Source organism: Humulus lupulus, chromosome 3 (assembly GCF_963169125.1).
Source record: "Humulus lupulus chromosome 3, drHumLupu1.1, whole genome shotgun sequence".
Lineage (NCBI taxonomy): Eukaryota > Viridiplantae > Streptophyta > Magnoliopsida > Rosales > Cannabaceae > Humulus > Humulus lupulus.
Genome location: NC_084795.1, coordinates 68,779,353 through 68,793,805, shown reverse-complemented (window position 1 = coordinate 68,793,805; position 14,453 = coordinate 68,779,353). Strand labels below are relative to the sequence as shown.

Here is a 14,453-nt window from a genome sequence, read left to right as displayed (position 1 = left end):
AAAACAAGACTCTCCCAAAAACAGAAAAACAACAGAAACAACTTTATACAATTGAATCACCTGAAATTGATCAGAACAAATGGCATAGGATCCTTCCTCTCTATGAGGGAAAACAAAATCAGAAGACAAAAGAGAGAGAGAGAGATTTAGAAGAGATACGTACCATCGAGCCTACACCTCGCCATTCCAAGCCCTGCCACCATCAAACCTCACAACCACTGGTGCACCTGCGAAACATAAAGAAATAAGCATAGCTAAGTGTCTAAGTCATTTGTAATTTATATTATGCACCCAAAAGCAAGCAATTTCTTCCACATCAATAAATTTATTGTCAAAAGCATTCTATAAATGAATAATAAATGATAGTATTCTCATAACATTACATTATAATTAGAAAGATGCTACTTTAGAAGACCATGAGAATCAATGGCTAGTTAATTACTTCTGATTTCAATTAAAAATGCATTCAAGCACAATAAAAGTTAAAGAAACCAATATATATCTTAAATAAAAAATAACCACAAACATCAAAATCAACAAAAATCAGCAAGCATGATCATATATATACATATCTTCAAATTAAAAATCAACCACAAACTGTGAATTGTCTAAGAATTTGGCCAACTAGAACTAAATAAGTTGATCACAAATTTAAATGTTGTATTTATCTTTCCTGAAACTTCATAGAAAAAAATAAAAATACTATTCAATGCAAAAATATAAACCTAAACTTCAGTTTTTCCTTAAAACTATTGTATTTGAGACTTAAAACCCATTATCATCTCTATCAAGCCATAAATCCAGATAAACAGAAGAAAAAACCAGAACTGTATTATTTTTCTTCAAACTCAATCTCAAACTAAATCAAAACAACATTCAAATGACAGGTCTTGGAGAATTTAGCTGAAATCAGCATCATTATGAAGTGATAAACCAGATATTTCTAGACAAGTTTAGATCTATTTTGTTCCTTTGTTTACTTTTTAGTTTTAGGATATACACAAATAAGATTTAACAATAAATATATCTTAAACAAAGAAAGAAAATAATTTAAATGTTATAAATTCTATAGATATAGGTGCATCTGTAATTAAACAAAGAAAACTTACAGTGTAAAACACGTACAATCTTTTTTTTAACTTTGATTTATGTACAAGAATACCTCAACACAGTAGAAACAGAGGATTGACTTACAACCAACAGCCTGTTGCCCAACCTTTGCCATATCCCAAATCTGCACAATATGTACCAAATTTAGTAGAAAACACAAACAATTGACATGTCACATGCAACGAAAATGTAATCAAGAACAAACCTTCAGCGATGAATCTGAAAATCCAGCAGCAACCAATGACCCGTCAAGGGATATAGTTGAACAGTTTAAACTAGAAAAAGAAAAACCCGAAGATAAGAAATTGAGAATTTTTTTTTTACTAAAACAGAAAGATAATGTTGAACGAAAAAAAAAATCGAAGACAATACCCATTATGTGCATTGATAAATGTATAAAAACTAACGGATGGCAGAGCAACACTACTCAGTTGTACACGGTTTCTCAAGTCATCAAGTTGAGAACAGTAAGAGCTTGAAGCTGTCCCAATGCAGCTGGTATTTCTCATGTACATAGTTATGAATAAAATTCATTTTATGATCAGATGTGTAGGTGTTCTTGGTTATATATGATGCTATATTATCATTCCATGTTAAAAACAAAACGACCCCACTAAATTGTACTTTACACCTAAACCCCAGTTTGTTTATTTACTCTTTATTTTATTTCCGTCATCATTATCATCATAAGCTAGAGATTAAAGTGGTTATATCATATTCCTGAAGAGGGTAGTTAACTAATTGAAAAGATGCTGATTTTTTAAGGCTAAGTATATGAGAATTTTTAAAATACTTTGGTTTAAAGCTAAACCATTGAACATAACAATATCTTATAATCTTCATAGCTGTTTCTCTTGACTTAAAATATTGTAAAATTGCATATCAATCTAGTTTCTATCAAAGATGGGTTTTTATCAAATCAACTACAGCTATGAAAAAGAAAAGGAGAGGAGCAAAAGTAAGCAAATCAACTACAACATTCAGCCAACAATTTGTATTATCAGGGATGAATCATATGGCATCGTTCCTTAAAAAAGATGTAAGCCAATGAGAGAAACGAACCTGAGATAGTGGGCGTGAGGTAGAGATAGATCTCTGGAAGGCGTGACTTCGTGAGGCGTGACTTCTTGAGGCAGAGAAAGAACTCGTGAGGCAGAGAAGCTCCACTCTGGAGCGTGACTTCGTGAGGCAGAGAAGCTCCACTCTGGAGCGTGACTTCGTGAGGCGGAGAAAGAGCTCCACTCTAGAGCGTGTCTTCGTGAGGTTAGTGAAAAAGCTTCTCACTTTAGGGTAGGCACTATTAAGAATAAGATCATATCCTACTACAGAATTAAGTAATATACCCAAGGGAGCTTGAGAAAAATCGGAACAACATTATCAAATGCATTATTCTATAAAGGCCATATGATTCATATTCATCCATATCTTAATTCCAAAAAGAATTACAAGGGAATCCACATCTTAATTAATATATCAGCAACTACGGTTGTGTGAATCCAAATCATTACTTACTATAATCAACATGAACAAAACAGAATTCAGAAATCCAAATATAAATAAGCATAATAGAAAACAAAATGAAGATTCAAACAAAGCTTGGGAACAACTGCAAGATGAAAACTAAAATAAATAAATAATATAACAAGTGAATGCAAAGCCAATCCCATAACTACCATATAAACTATAACTTACCAAAGCTATAAATAAGAAAAGAGAATACAATGCAAATAAATCAAAGTTGTCAAACAACTTGCTGCCATTAAGAGAGTATAGTAATGTATATCAATATGTATTATCAGTATATTTGTATTTTACTGTTTTAACAAGTTAATAATGAGTTCATATAATCCTGTAAGTAAACCGAGAGGCATTTATAGTGATACTATTTTTTTTCCATCATTTTGCAGAAAAGGAAAGGGAGTTGGGGGTTGCTCACGGTGAAATCAAGTCACTAAGAGCAACTGAAACTCTTAAAGATAAGGCAGTAGAAGAGGTACCGAAGAAATTTCTACCAGCCTACTATATTCACTTGAGTTTCACATACAATAAATTCAGTATTCTAACACATTGTGTCTGAAGTTAGATTTTTTGTGTTGTTATTTCCTTTCCAGCTTAAGAACGAGGTTGAAAAATGGATGAAAAAGTCTGTCACTGAAAATATTCTTGAGCACAAGGTGAGTTATGGTCTTTCATGAGATATTTTCAAATATTATGAGTGTACTTCAAATAAGACTAATGGAGGCGTTTGCATTTTGACAGGTCATGGCCAGAATTCAAGCCCTTACTTTTTTGACAGGTCATGGCTAGAAAGAGCTTTGATAGTTGAAGAGGTTCAAAACCAGAACTTTGAGTTGAGGAGACAGATTGAGATTTGCCAGGTATTTATAACATCACAGCAGATTCTAAGCCATTAAACCAGTAGCACAATGCACCAAAGATGTTTTCAAAAAAATACCTTCTTGCTTTCAAAAAATTCCATATGCACTAACAAAATGCAAAAGTAATGCCATCACAAAAAAAAAAAACCAAGCTCTTCTCTTCGTTGTGTAATAATGACTAAATGATATTCACATTCAGTCATAATACAAACAATATATAGCAACCACCAAAAAACTCTATTTGAAAGGGTTTGTAAAATTTTGTAACACTAAATGTGCATAAGAATGGATCAAGGAAAAGAACAAACCTCCAAATTGTCAAGAGTGACATGCCCAACCTTGATCATCCCATTTTCCATCATCATGCAATCGGTAGACCTTAACATTGAAATTTACGTTAAAAAACTAAGGTTAATTAGTCAAACAAACATATGTATACATAGGTTAATTAGTTATATATATATAGCTAAAAATAAAACTTCACCTGAGAATGAGACACGCATGGAGAGGAAGATAGAGAAAAAAAGAGAACCACATCTGGGCCCTTGTTCTTGCTTGTCGCCTGAGGGCCGAGGTAGAGAGAAAGAAAAAGGGAGGGTGTTGTGGTGGGCTTCAAGGGATCAAAAACTGCACTAAATTGCTTGGTGGGAGGCCTAAGCTCATAACGCAACAACTAAAAAAGCTTCAGTCTTGCAAGTTAAATGGCCAGATATTCACCATAACGTCGAGTAACATGAGAGTATAACACATTCAGATAAAAAACATCTATCATATAAATAAATATACTATACTAGGAGGAGCAAGATCAATAGAGACTAAATAGATCAGTTATACAGAACAGAAAACAATAAAAATACTAATGAATAATTCGGATTCGAAAATTTCCATACTAATGAATAATTCAGATATACAAGTTCATTTACTGTGTTAGCAAATGCTGTGACTCTTTGAGATGCCAAAGGAAATGCATGAAACCTGGGATCTTTAGACTGCAAAACAAAAGGTAAAACTTGTGAGCATCATCTCCTTACCCCACAAGAATTTCCAGCAAGGAATGTGACAAACTCTTTTTTCAGTCATTAAAAACTAATATGCCTCTGAAATTGAAATATTGGTATCATGTACCTGACTTAAAAGGTTAAAGAGCTTCCGGGCCTTCTCAGGAATGTCAACAAGCCGCACTACTGCCACATCCAAGGCAGCCCTTCCACCCACAGATGCTTCTCCATTACTGTCATCACCAACATGTGATGGGCTTTGGTCCACACTTGAACCAAATACTGGCAGAGACAAAGTCGTGCTTAATCTAGCAAGAGTAGCTCTCAAGGAAGCTTCAAAAACAGAGGACCTGCTAGTTAAACAATCTGAAACTGTGAGGATCTGCAAAGCCCCTTGAACAATGGATCATTCCTCCTCATTTGAAATCAATTCAACTTTTCGTGCAGTGTTGCCATCTCTCTTGTCTGATCCCATCTCTTTCTTTGAACCAACACCATCATGATCTACTCCACATACCACTCTCAATGATCTTAGTGTCTCTTGTAAAGCAGAGATATATTGTAACATTATGTCATCAAGAGCAAGAATTAGTTCATCTGCCTCAGAACCACCGGTAAAGTTGATACACCTTTCTACAGCTGCCTCAAGAAGTACAATGATATGGGGAATAGATTCCTCCATTCTGCGAACTGTTTCACTGAGTTCAATCCCCTGGGCACCCACACCACGAGTAACAGCTCCCCTGAGATCCACCCCAGCAATTTCAGAAGAAAGGATTGCCCGCTCCATCTGTCCATACCTTATATACATATTCAATCATTAATCAAAAAATGAACATAGCATTTACAGAATCTAGTATATAACGAAGAAAAAATAACAGAAAAAAGTATTAAAAAAAAACCTAGATATTTTAGAAGAATGTGGAAGTGCAAAAAAGTTTATGATTGCTTACCTTTGTTTAAATGATTCAAAGGGAGAGTACACTGCCTTCAGTGTATCCATTAGAACTTGAAGATCAGAATCTGAAAAGGAATGCTGAATATTTCTAGAAAAAGTCTGTGTCACGTTGTGTAACTCAATCAATGCCTCATTCACCACGTTAAAATTTCCATATTAGAGCAATCACACACCAAAACAGAAAAGGAGCAACTCAAAACGGAAAGAAGAAAAATTACACATACGGAATTGAAATTAACAAACAGGTCGTGCAATGCAAATCAATAACACAACGATTCGACGAGAAATTGGAAACGAATTCCATAATAGCTGAAAACCCAGATCAAAAAAATCACAAAAACATGAAGAACCCAGACACACAAAATGCAAAATCAAAGCAAACCCATATCACAAAAATCATCAAAAAACTTGAGAGAAAAGAAGAATTGACGAGACAAAGAGTCGAGAGAAGGAACATACTCGTGTGGAGACAGAGAGAGATGGTAGTAGCTTCGCTCAAGAGCTTATTACAAAGAGGGCACGTCATGCATGCCTCCATCCCTCCTCGCTTTAACAATCTGACCCGCCATCTCTGTGTGTGACTCCCTCTCTTGCTCTCTCTCTCTCTAGGCTGAAAAATTGGTGTCTATTGAAATGGCATTCGACTCAAATAAACTGAATATATATATACATTGATTATATGATATTAATTGAAATCTAAATGCTAAAAAAACAAAAACAAAATACCTCACAGAAAAACAGAGGTCCAGCGGGAGAGATATTAGAGAGAAAGAATGACGGGGAAGCTGGCACAGTCATGGTGCGTTTCAGCGACTCGCATGAGAGAGAGAGGGCTGAGGAAACTAAGTGAGAGAGAGAGGAAGAGGAGGCGACACTGATTTAGGGAGCTGGTTTGGGTAGTTTAGGGTTTAGGGATTCAATGAGAGCAGATGAGGGATTAGACCAAAGTTTCACATGGCGCCTAACACATACACGACTTGTTAAAAAATAATTAATTCTCCTTTTTTTTTCACTTACACATTAATAACGCTTCTTCATTTATGTTATATTTTAATGTAACATATAGTCAAAATTGTTGTAGTGGACAGTGGCTCGAGTTATTCAACGATTATGATTGTGATATCCTATATCATCTGGGAAAGGCCAATAAGGTGGCAGATGCCTTGAGCCGGCAACTGATGGCCTATGTGATTACGGTGAGAGAAACTCCAAAGGATTTACAAACCGACATCTCTGTATTGGATTTAGAGATAGTAGTCGGTAAAGTTACGAATCTCTCGATACAACCAACCATCATGGAGACAATTCAAGGAGGGAAAATTTCCTATCCATGGATACAGAGACTAGTGTATGAGACGTTGAATGAAGTGCGAACATGATTCCATATCTCTGATGATAAGGTGTTAGGATTAGAGACAAGATTTATGTTCTAGATGACGATGAGATTAGGAGACAAATCTTTAACGAGGCACAGAATGCCCCTTATACCAAGTGCCCGAGCACCACAAAGATGTACTAGGAATTGAAGAAGTACTTCTGGTGGCCGAGGATGAGGAAGAAAGTAGTGGAATATGTGGCGCACTGTTTGACCTGCCAACAGACGAAAGTAGAACACCAATGGCCTGCTGTGTTGTTGCAACCTTTAGAAATTCCCGAGTGGAAATGGGAGTTGGTGACAATGGATTTCGGCGCAGGTTTACCAACCACTCCAAAGGGGCAAGATACGATCTGGATCATTATCGACCAACTTACCAAGTTAGCCCATTTCTTACCAATCAATAAAACAGATTTGGATGACAAGTTGGTGTCGTTATTGTAATATCCATTTCTACTAGTAAGGGTATTATGGTAATCTAGCTTGGGTCAGGGTATTATGGTCAATTGTATGTTCTTATGTGCTTAAATATATGAACTATGATATGCATGATTTATGATGTATGTTTATTTTATGTTTTATGTCAGGCAATCCACACATATTTGTTTCTTCAAGTATTAGGGGCCAAAGTGTGATAGAAGTTGAGTTATGGGGGTTAAAGTAGAATTATGGGTTTTATGATAGAAAGTGTAATTATGGGAAGTTGAAACTATTAGTTTTGAATGGAAATTACAATACGGGGCTTAAATAATTATTAAGGAAAAAGTTAGTGGTTGGGGATAGTAATGTAATTTGGTTTTTTATACGATTAAAATTAGATTAAATAAATAAATAATAAAGAGAATAATTTTAGATGTCGTACGAATTCCTCAGACATCTGGTTTTGCGATATACGAAAGGAAAATAGACCAAGAACAATTTTCTCGTTCTTGATTTGAGTCTTGAAGCCTAAAGTTTTGGAGGAGATCATCAAACTGGGTTATTGAAGTGCTAGGAGATCTCATAGATGACAAAATCTAAGTTTTGTGGCTAGATTTTGGTTTGTAAGTGTTCAAACCTTACAGTTTATAGTTTTGTTAGATATAGGTTTTTGAAGTTTTGAGTCTGTTTTAATTGTTTATGGGATTATGAATGTTTATTATAGGTTTAGGATTGTTATATCTTGGTTCCAAGGGTTAGAAACATGTTAGGATAGCTGATTTGACAATTTGGGGTTGAAGTTTTGCGATTGGGGTTGATTCCTAGGTTTTAAAACCGCGCCCAGCCCTGGCGCGACTGCGCTATATGTTTGGTTCGCCTTGTCGCTCTGTGAGCGCGACCGCACCCAGGCACTGGTACGACCGCGTGAGTAACTCTGAAACACGTATTTTTCAGGATTTTAATGCACCCTTAGATATAAGTTTGTACCTTTTCAAAGTATTAGGCAGTAGAGTTTTAAGACTTTCTTAAGGGTATTGTAGGGACAACTTAGCCTTAAAAGGAATATGAGTGTATTTTAATATGGTTTAGTTTGGTTGAGGTTATAAAACATTGATGTTATGTGATATGTTTAGGCTCGCTGAGGATACTTGAAGAGACACATTAGGGTGTGTGGATCGCTGCTGCTTTTGAGGTAAGAATAGTGGACACTTGCACACAGGGTGTACGCTTGACATACTTTATGGTAGAATTTGTCTTATACGATATGTTTATGTTAATGTATGAATATGCTAGTGCATGATTATGTTTAATAGCTTACATGTAATTGTGGTTATGTGTTTTTGTGTATATGTGATAATTGTGTGGCATGCTTATGTTTAAAAAAAATGCATGTCTACGTTACGAAACTGCATGCTTATGATATGTTTAAATTTCATGCTTACGTTATACGTCACTTGTCCAACCCAACTTGGGCTACAATATTTCATTTTATGTTATGTTTTTCTTTATTATTATTGATTTAAATTCTTGGTTAAGGTTATAGGGTTGTGTCTTACACAATTCTTCTTGCTGGGCTTTGGCTCATGGGTACTATGTGCTGCAGGTAAAGACAAAGATGTGGTTACAACACAAAAAGTTGGAGGGTTTTAGCAGAGGGCGTACATGTCAAGAATGTAACGACCATAATGGATTGGGCCTACTAAGAAAGTTTATTAAGAATTTTTGGAATGATGTTTTAGTTTTGTTGTCTGGATTTAAAGTTAGTTTTATTTTACTTTATTTACGATAACTACGAAACTCCAGAGTTTCATTCTTTAAAACTTTTGGTTTGTATTTACGATGGATTTTCTATAAAAAAAAGGGTGTTTTTTTATTTCAAAACCAATTATTGTAATAGTCAGCTAACGCTCCAAGAAATTGGGGCGTTATAGTTTGTATCAGAGTAATTGTTTTGTTTCCTATAGACTATCCCGATATGTACTCTCACCGCTGAAGACAAGCTCAACTTATTGCACTGTAAGCTTTATTTGAGTTTGTTTTGCTTATGTGACTATTTGCCTTATGTTTCGTAGTGCCTTATCTGCATGTAAAGAGTATCTAGTATGGCTTGTGTGCTTAGAGTCCCTAAGGTTCGTTTGAACAAGACTCAACGAAGAAAGCTAGTAAGAAGGATAAGGAAGGTACGAAGGATAAGGATGCAGTGTTTTGCGGAATAGAGCATTGAAAAGTTAGTGGACCATTGTGTGATGGTCAATCGACACATTCAAGACATGGTCTGGGAAGGTGGACCATTAAGCTGTAAGAAGAAGTACAGAGTATTTAGAGATACGATTTCCTCAAGAGGGATACAGGAAGAACTTCAAGTTGTGTGGAAGCACGTACAAGATAGGGCTTTGGAAGGTGCCAAGTACAAATGAACACTTTTTGCTTTCACAAGACTACAATGGTTCGAGATGGCCAACGAATCTTTTATCAAGGCATTTCTGTAGAATTGTTAGATAAGCTCAAAAGTTCTTTTTCCGTGCATAGAATGTGGTTGTAGACGTTTCGTTATATGCGAATTATTTTAGTTGATTTATTTCTTTACTTTTGGTTTGTGAGCTTTTGTGATTGATGGATCTATCAAGATATTTTGGCATTATGAATAAATGGGGATTAATTGTTTGATGGATTAAAAGTATGTTTTAGTTCTTGATTTTGAAAAGTTGCACTAAGATATGATGTTGGTTTCAGGAACGAATTGAAATCATGCCTCCTAGGATATCAGTATGAAGAAACGTTGGGGTTAACCGCAACATCGACAATCTGCATGTTGTAAGACCCAATACGCAATCTAACCACAATGGAAACCCTCCACCAACTGATGGGGGAAGTACGCGGGAAGAAGATCCTCATACTACCTACCAAAGGTTGGAGGCGCAGTTTATCGCCATGCAAGAAGACATGAGAATCAGGCTGAATAATTACAAGAAATGAGACAGCTGAGGTAGCAACAAGCTCAGCCAGCACCATTAATCAGAGACATTCAAAAGGCCATAGCACTGATTGTAGCTATTCCTAAAGCTGGAAATCATATGGAGCCATTGTATGAAAGATTCAGGAAGCAACATCCTCTAGTGTTTGAAGGGAGCGCTGATCCATGGAAGGCTGAGCAATGGATGAGTATGATGGGGCCAATTTTGGACTTCATGCAAGTTGAGGGAAACAATAGGCTAGCCTGTTCAACTCATATGCTGAGAGACGATGCAAGGATTTGGTGGGAAATGATCTCCCAGGCAAGAGATGTTACTACAATGACCTGGGAAAAATTTCAGCAAGCATTTAATGACAAGTACTACAATACTGTGGTATAGGCATTAAAGGTGGATGATTTTGCTACCTTGACCCAGGGGAATATGACGGTGATGGAGTACGCACTAAAGTTTGACAGACTTTCCAAGTTCGCAACAAACCTAGTGCTAACTAACGCAACCAAAGTAGATCGGGTTGTTAAAGGCTTAAAGCCTATGATAGCCAGAGATGCAGAGATCGTGTCAGTAGGGGGGCAACAATACATATTCTCAGGCTCTAGAAATGGCCCTTACTATTAAGAGAATGGAAGACATAATTTGAAAAGAAGGTGCTGCTAAGTGAGAGGCAAGAAAGAATGTCTCCCAAAGTCATAAATTTAATGATCAGAAGAGAAAAGGAAATAATCACACGAGGCATTCAAGCCAGGATAAAAGGTCCAAAGATAATAAAGGAAACAATCGCACTGGGAACGAGGAATGGGTACGGTACCCGAAGTGCGAGAAGTGTAAAAAGCGTCACCAAGGTGAATGTTGGGCAAACGCATGTTACAGTTGTGGTAAAGAAGGACATATTAAGAGGAACTTCCCACAGAAGAGTCAGGAAGAGGGATCAAAGAGCATCATAGGAAGGACAATAATTTGGTTCCAACATGTGTGTTCGCTCTCACCAAGCCTCAGACAGAAGCAAACACTTATGTGGTCTCAGGTCAGATTTTTATTGCTGGAATTGATTGTCATGTTTTAATTGATTTTGGTGTCATTCATTTATTTTCTGCTAAGACAATAGTAGATCGATTCAATAGACCTTATGAGATGCATGCTAAGGGGTTTGGGACCATGTTACCAACTGGGGAGGTGGTAATATCTAGGAAGTGGTTTAGAGCCTTGCCTTTGAGGGTAGATGGTAGGGAGCTATTTGTAGACTTGATTGGGCTGGATATGACTAATTTTGATGTAATCCTCATAATGGATTGGCTAGCAAAGTATGACGCTACCATTGATTGTAAGAAGAAAATGGTGGTGTTTAAGCTTGACGGAGAAGAGCCTTTTGTGTTCGTGGGGACAACAATGGGACTACGAATTCCAATTATTTCAGCATTAGAAGCTGGAAAGTTGTTACAACATGGATGCATGGGATTTTTGGGTAGTGTGGTTAACACATCAGAAGTGGGGATGCAGAGACCGGAAGACACGAGGATAGTACGTGATTACTTGGATGTGCTTCTGGAAGATTTACCAGAATTGCCACCACAACGAGAAATTGGGTTCACTGATAACTCTACAAAATAGAGTTATTTTATAACATTTTATGCGTCAATTGTTGCCTAGTTCTTAAGATTTTTAAGTAATTTATTATGCTTTTAAATCATTTTGAATTTATTAGGTTTATTTTAATTTTATAGATTTTGTGTGTTTTTATAGTTATATTGTTGAAAAAATGTTGTAGTTTAATTATTTGAATTATTGTTTTTATGTGCCTTCACCTTTTCCTATTGAGTCCACAATTGTCTCCTTGTCACATTGTTCCATAATGTCCAAAAAGACCATTTTTTTACCCAACTTTTCTACATATTTGACCACAAATCCATCATTACGCCACAAAATTTACCTCTACTTGCCATATTATTATTCATTTAAATTTTAATTTATTATTTTAATACTTACATTTGGCTATAAATAGGTAGTTTCAAGACTATTTTTTGGGTGCTTAATTTTTGGGGTTTACTATCATCTTTTCTACCCTTTCTCTCTACATTTTCTCTTGTGCCAAGTATGTATTTCTTTTGTAATATATTTTAGATTTTAGTTATGTGCTTCTAATATTATTCATAAGATCATTAAGATCATGATGAAGCAACATGTAACTAGATAGTATTTATTGTTGTATGTTGATTCCCATGTAATGCAACAAAGTTTATGGATTTGTCTTCTTCATATATGTCTTTCATCTTTAATATCTTGCATTTTGGAATGTTAGATAATATTACACTTTGTTCTTCATTTTGCAAAACATAATATTCTTTGATTAAGATGTGTCATTAAGTTGCACACATCCAATGCTTAGAACAAAAAATATTATATTTTGCCTTATAAATAATGTTATTTGATTTTTTTTTTTTGTTTCATTAGATTGATTCACATTAAATACTTTGAAATTATATTTAATAAAAGTGAATTATGGGTTTTATGATTGAGTTATGGGGGTCAAAGTAGAATTATGAGTTTTATGATAGAAAATGTAATTATGGGAAGTTGAAACTATTAGTTTTGAATGGAAATTACAATAAGGGGCTTAAATAATTATTAAGGAAAAAGTCAGAGGTTGTGGATAGTAATTTTGTTTTTTATACGATTAAAATTATATTTAATAAATAAATAATAAAGAGAATAAGTTTAGATGTCGTGTGAATTCCTCAGACATCTGGTTTTGCGATATACAAAAGGAAAATAGACCACAAGCAATTTTCTCCTTCTTGATCTGAGTCTTGAAGCCTAAATTTTTGGAGGAGATCATCAAACAAGGTTATTAAAGTGCAAGGAGATCTCATAGACAACAAGATCTAAGTTTTGTGGCTGGATTTTTTTTTTTTTTTTTGTAAGTGTTTAAACCTTACTGTTTATAGTTTTGTGAGAGATAGGTTTTTGAAGTTTTGAGATTGTTCTAATTGTTTATGGGATTATGAATGTTTATTATAGGTTTAGACATATTATAAATGAGCTCATTCCAAAATCCGAGAATGCACTATAGTTTTATGTTTTTAAGTTAATTATTTAAATCAAAGTGGGAAAATTAGGAGATCATTAGTAGTCGTTGAGTGTATGAGAGGCTAGTGACATGATTTAGTCAACTCTCTCAATAGTATCTTGTGACACTTGTTGAGCATGAAGGCAACCACTCTCCAAAAAATCACATCACCCATCCTCTCACTTAGAAGCCACCCTACTCCCCCTCTCTCTCATTTCTTTCAATCAACCTCTAAAAAAGTTTAGAGCACTCCCCCCCCCGAGAAGAAAAAGCTTGAAAAACCAAGTTTCAAGGTGAGTTCTTGTACCCCTTCTTCTTGTTCTTCTCTATGTTGAAGCCTGCGACTCCATTTGTGAATTATGATCTCTGAGATTTAACCATTTTTAACCATGTTTTGAATGTCTAGAAGCTCAAGGCAGCCACAAGTCTCTTTAGCTCACTTAGTAAACTTGCATGCAACCATTATCATCAATGTGGTAACCCCGTAGTTTCAAAATGTCCGATTTCTCCATTGTTTATGTCTTTTCCTTGGGTTATGATCTGACTTAGTGATTTTTTGGGAGAGGTTTGAAGGTATTAAAAGATAGTGGTGAGGCCTGAAACCTGGGAGGAACACACACAATCAAAACCTAGAGCAACTAAGGCAAAACTCTGGTGAACATTTGTTTATGTTTTGTACAAGCTTAGGAAATCTATTTTGTATGAGTGTATCATGTGTTATGTTCTTCATTTGGCTTGAAATATTGTGTTTATGATGTATAAGTTATGCATGCATTGTGTTAGGGTTTGTTGTTAACGTGGAATCCAAAGTTCCACTAACTTGTATCATCTTATGCATGCTGCCAAAGTTTTTGACTTGACTTCCAAAGGGTCAAGCACTTCTATAATGACTTATTTCATATAAATAAACTCTATAAATAAATTTTATAGGATGATTACATGATTTTTTGCTTTTGAAACTCTAAAAAAAAATTATATGTTAGGAGTTATGCATGTTTTGTGGAACTTATACAAATCTGGAAAAATATTGGCAGACAGGATTCATGAATTTTGGGCTATATTTTGAGTAAGTAAATTTAATTATTTTTTAATTAAATTTTGTGAAAATTTTTATGGTATATCAAATTTCAAATATGGAAAGTTTTATAGAAATATAATTAATATATGGAGAGTTATAA

General features: G+C 35.1%; 1 long non-coding RNA gene across 1 annotated transcript; it reads right to left on the bottom strand.

Annotated features, from left to right (window-relative positions):
- Positions 1-1,194: 1,194 nt before the first annotated feature.
- Positions 1,195-1,574, bottom strand: LOC133821178 (uncharacterized). The gene is made up of 3 exons (XR_009887358.1): positions 1,483-1,574; positions 1,316-1,385; positions 1,195-1,234 (listed from the first exon to the last, which is right to left on the bottom strand). It is a non-coding gene; the product is annotated as an uncharacterized LOC133821178 (long non-coding RNA).
- Between the last annotated feature and the right edge of the window lie 12,879 nt (positions 1,575-14,453).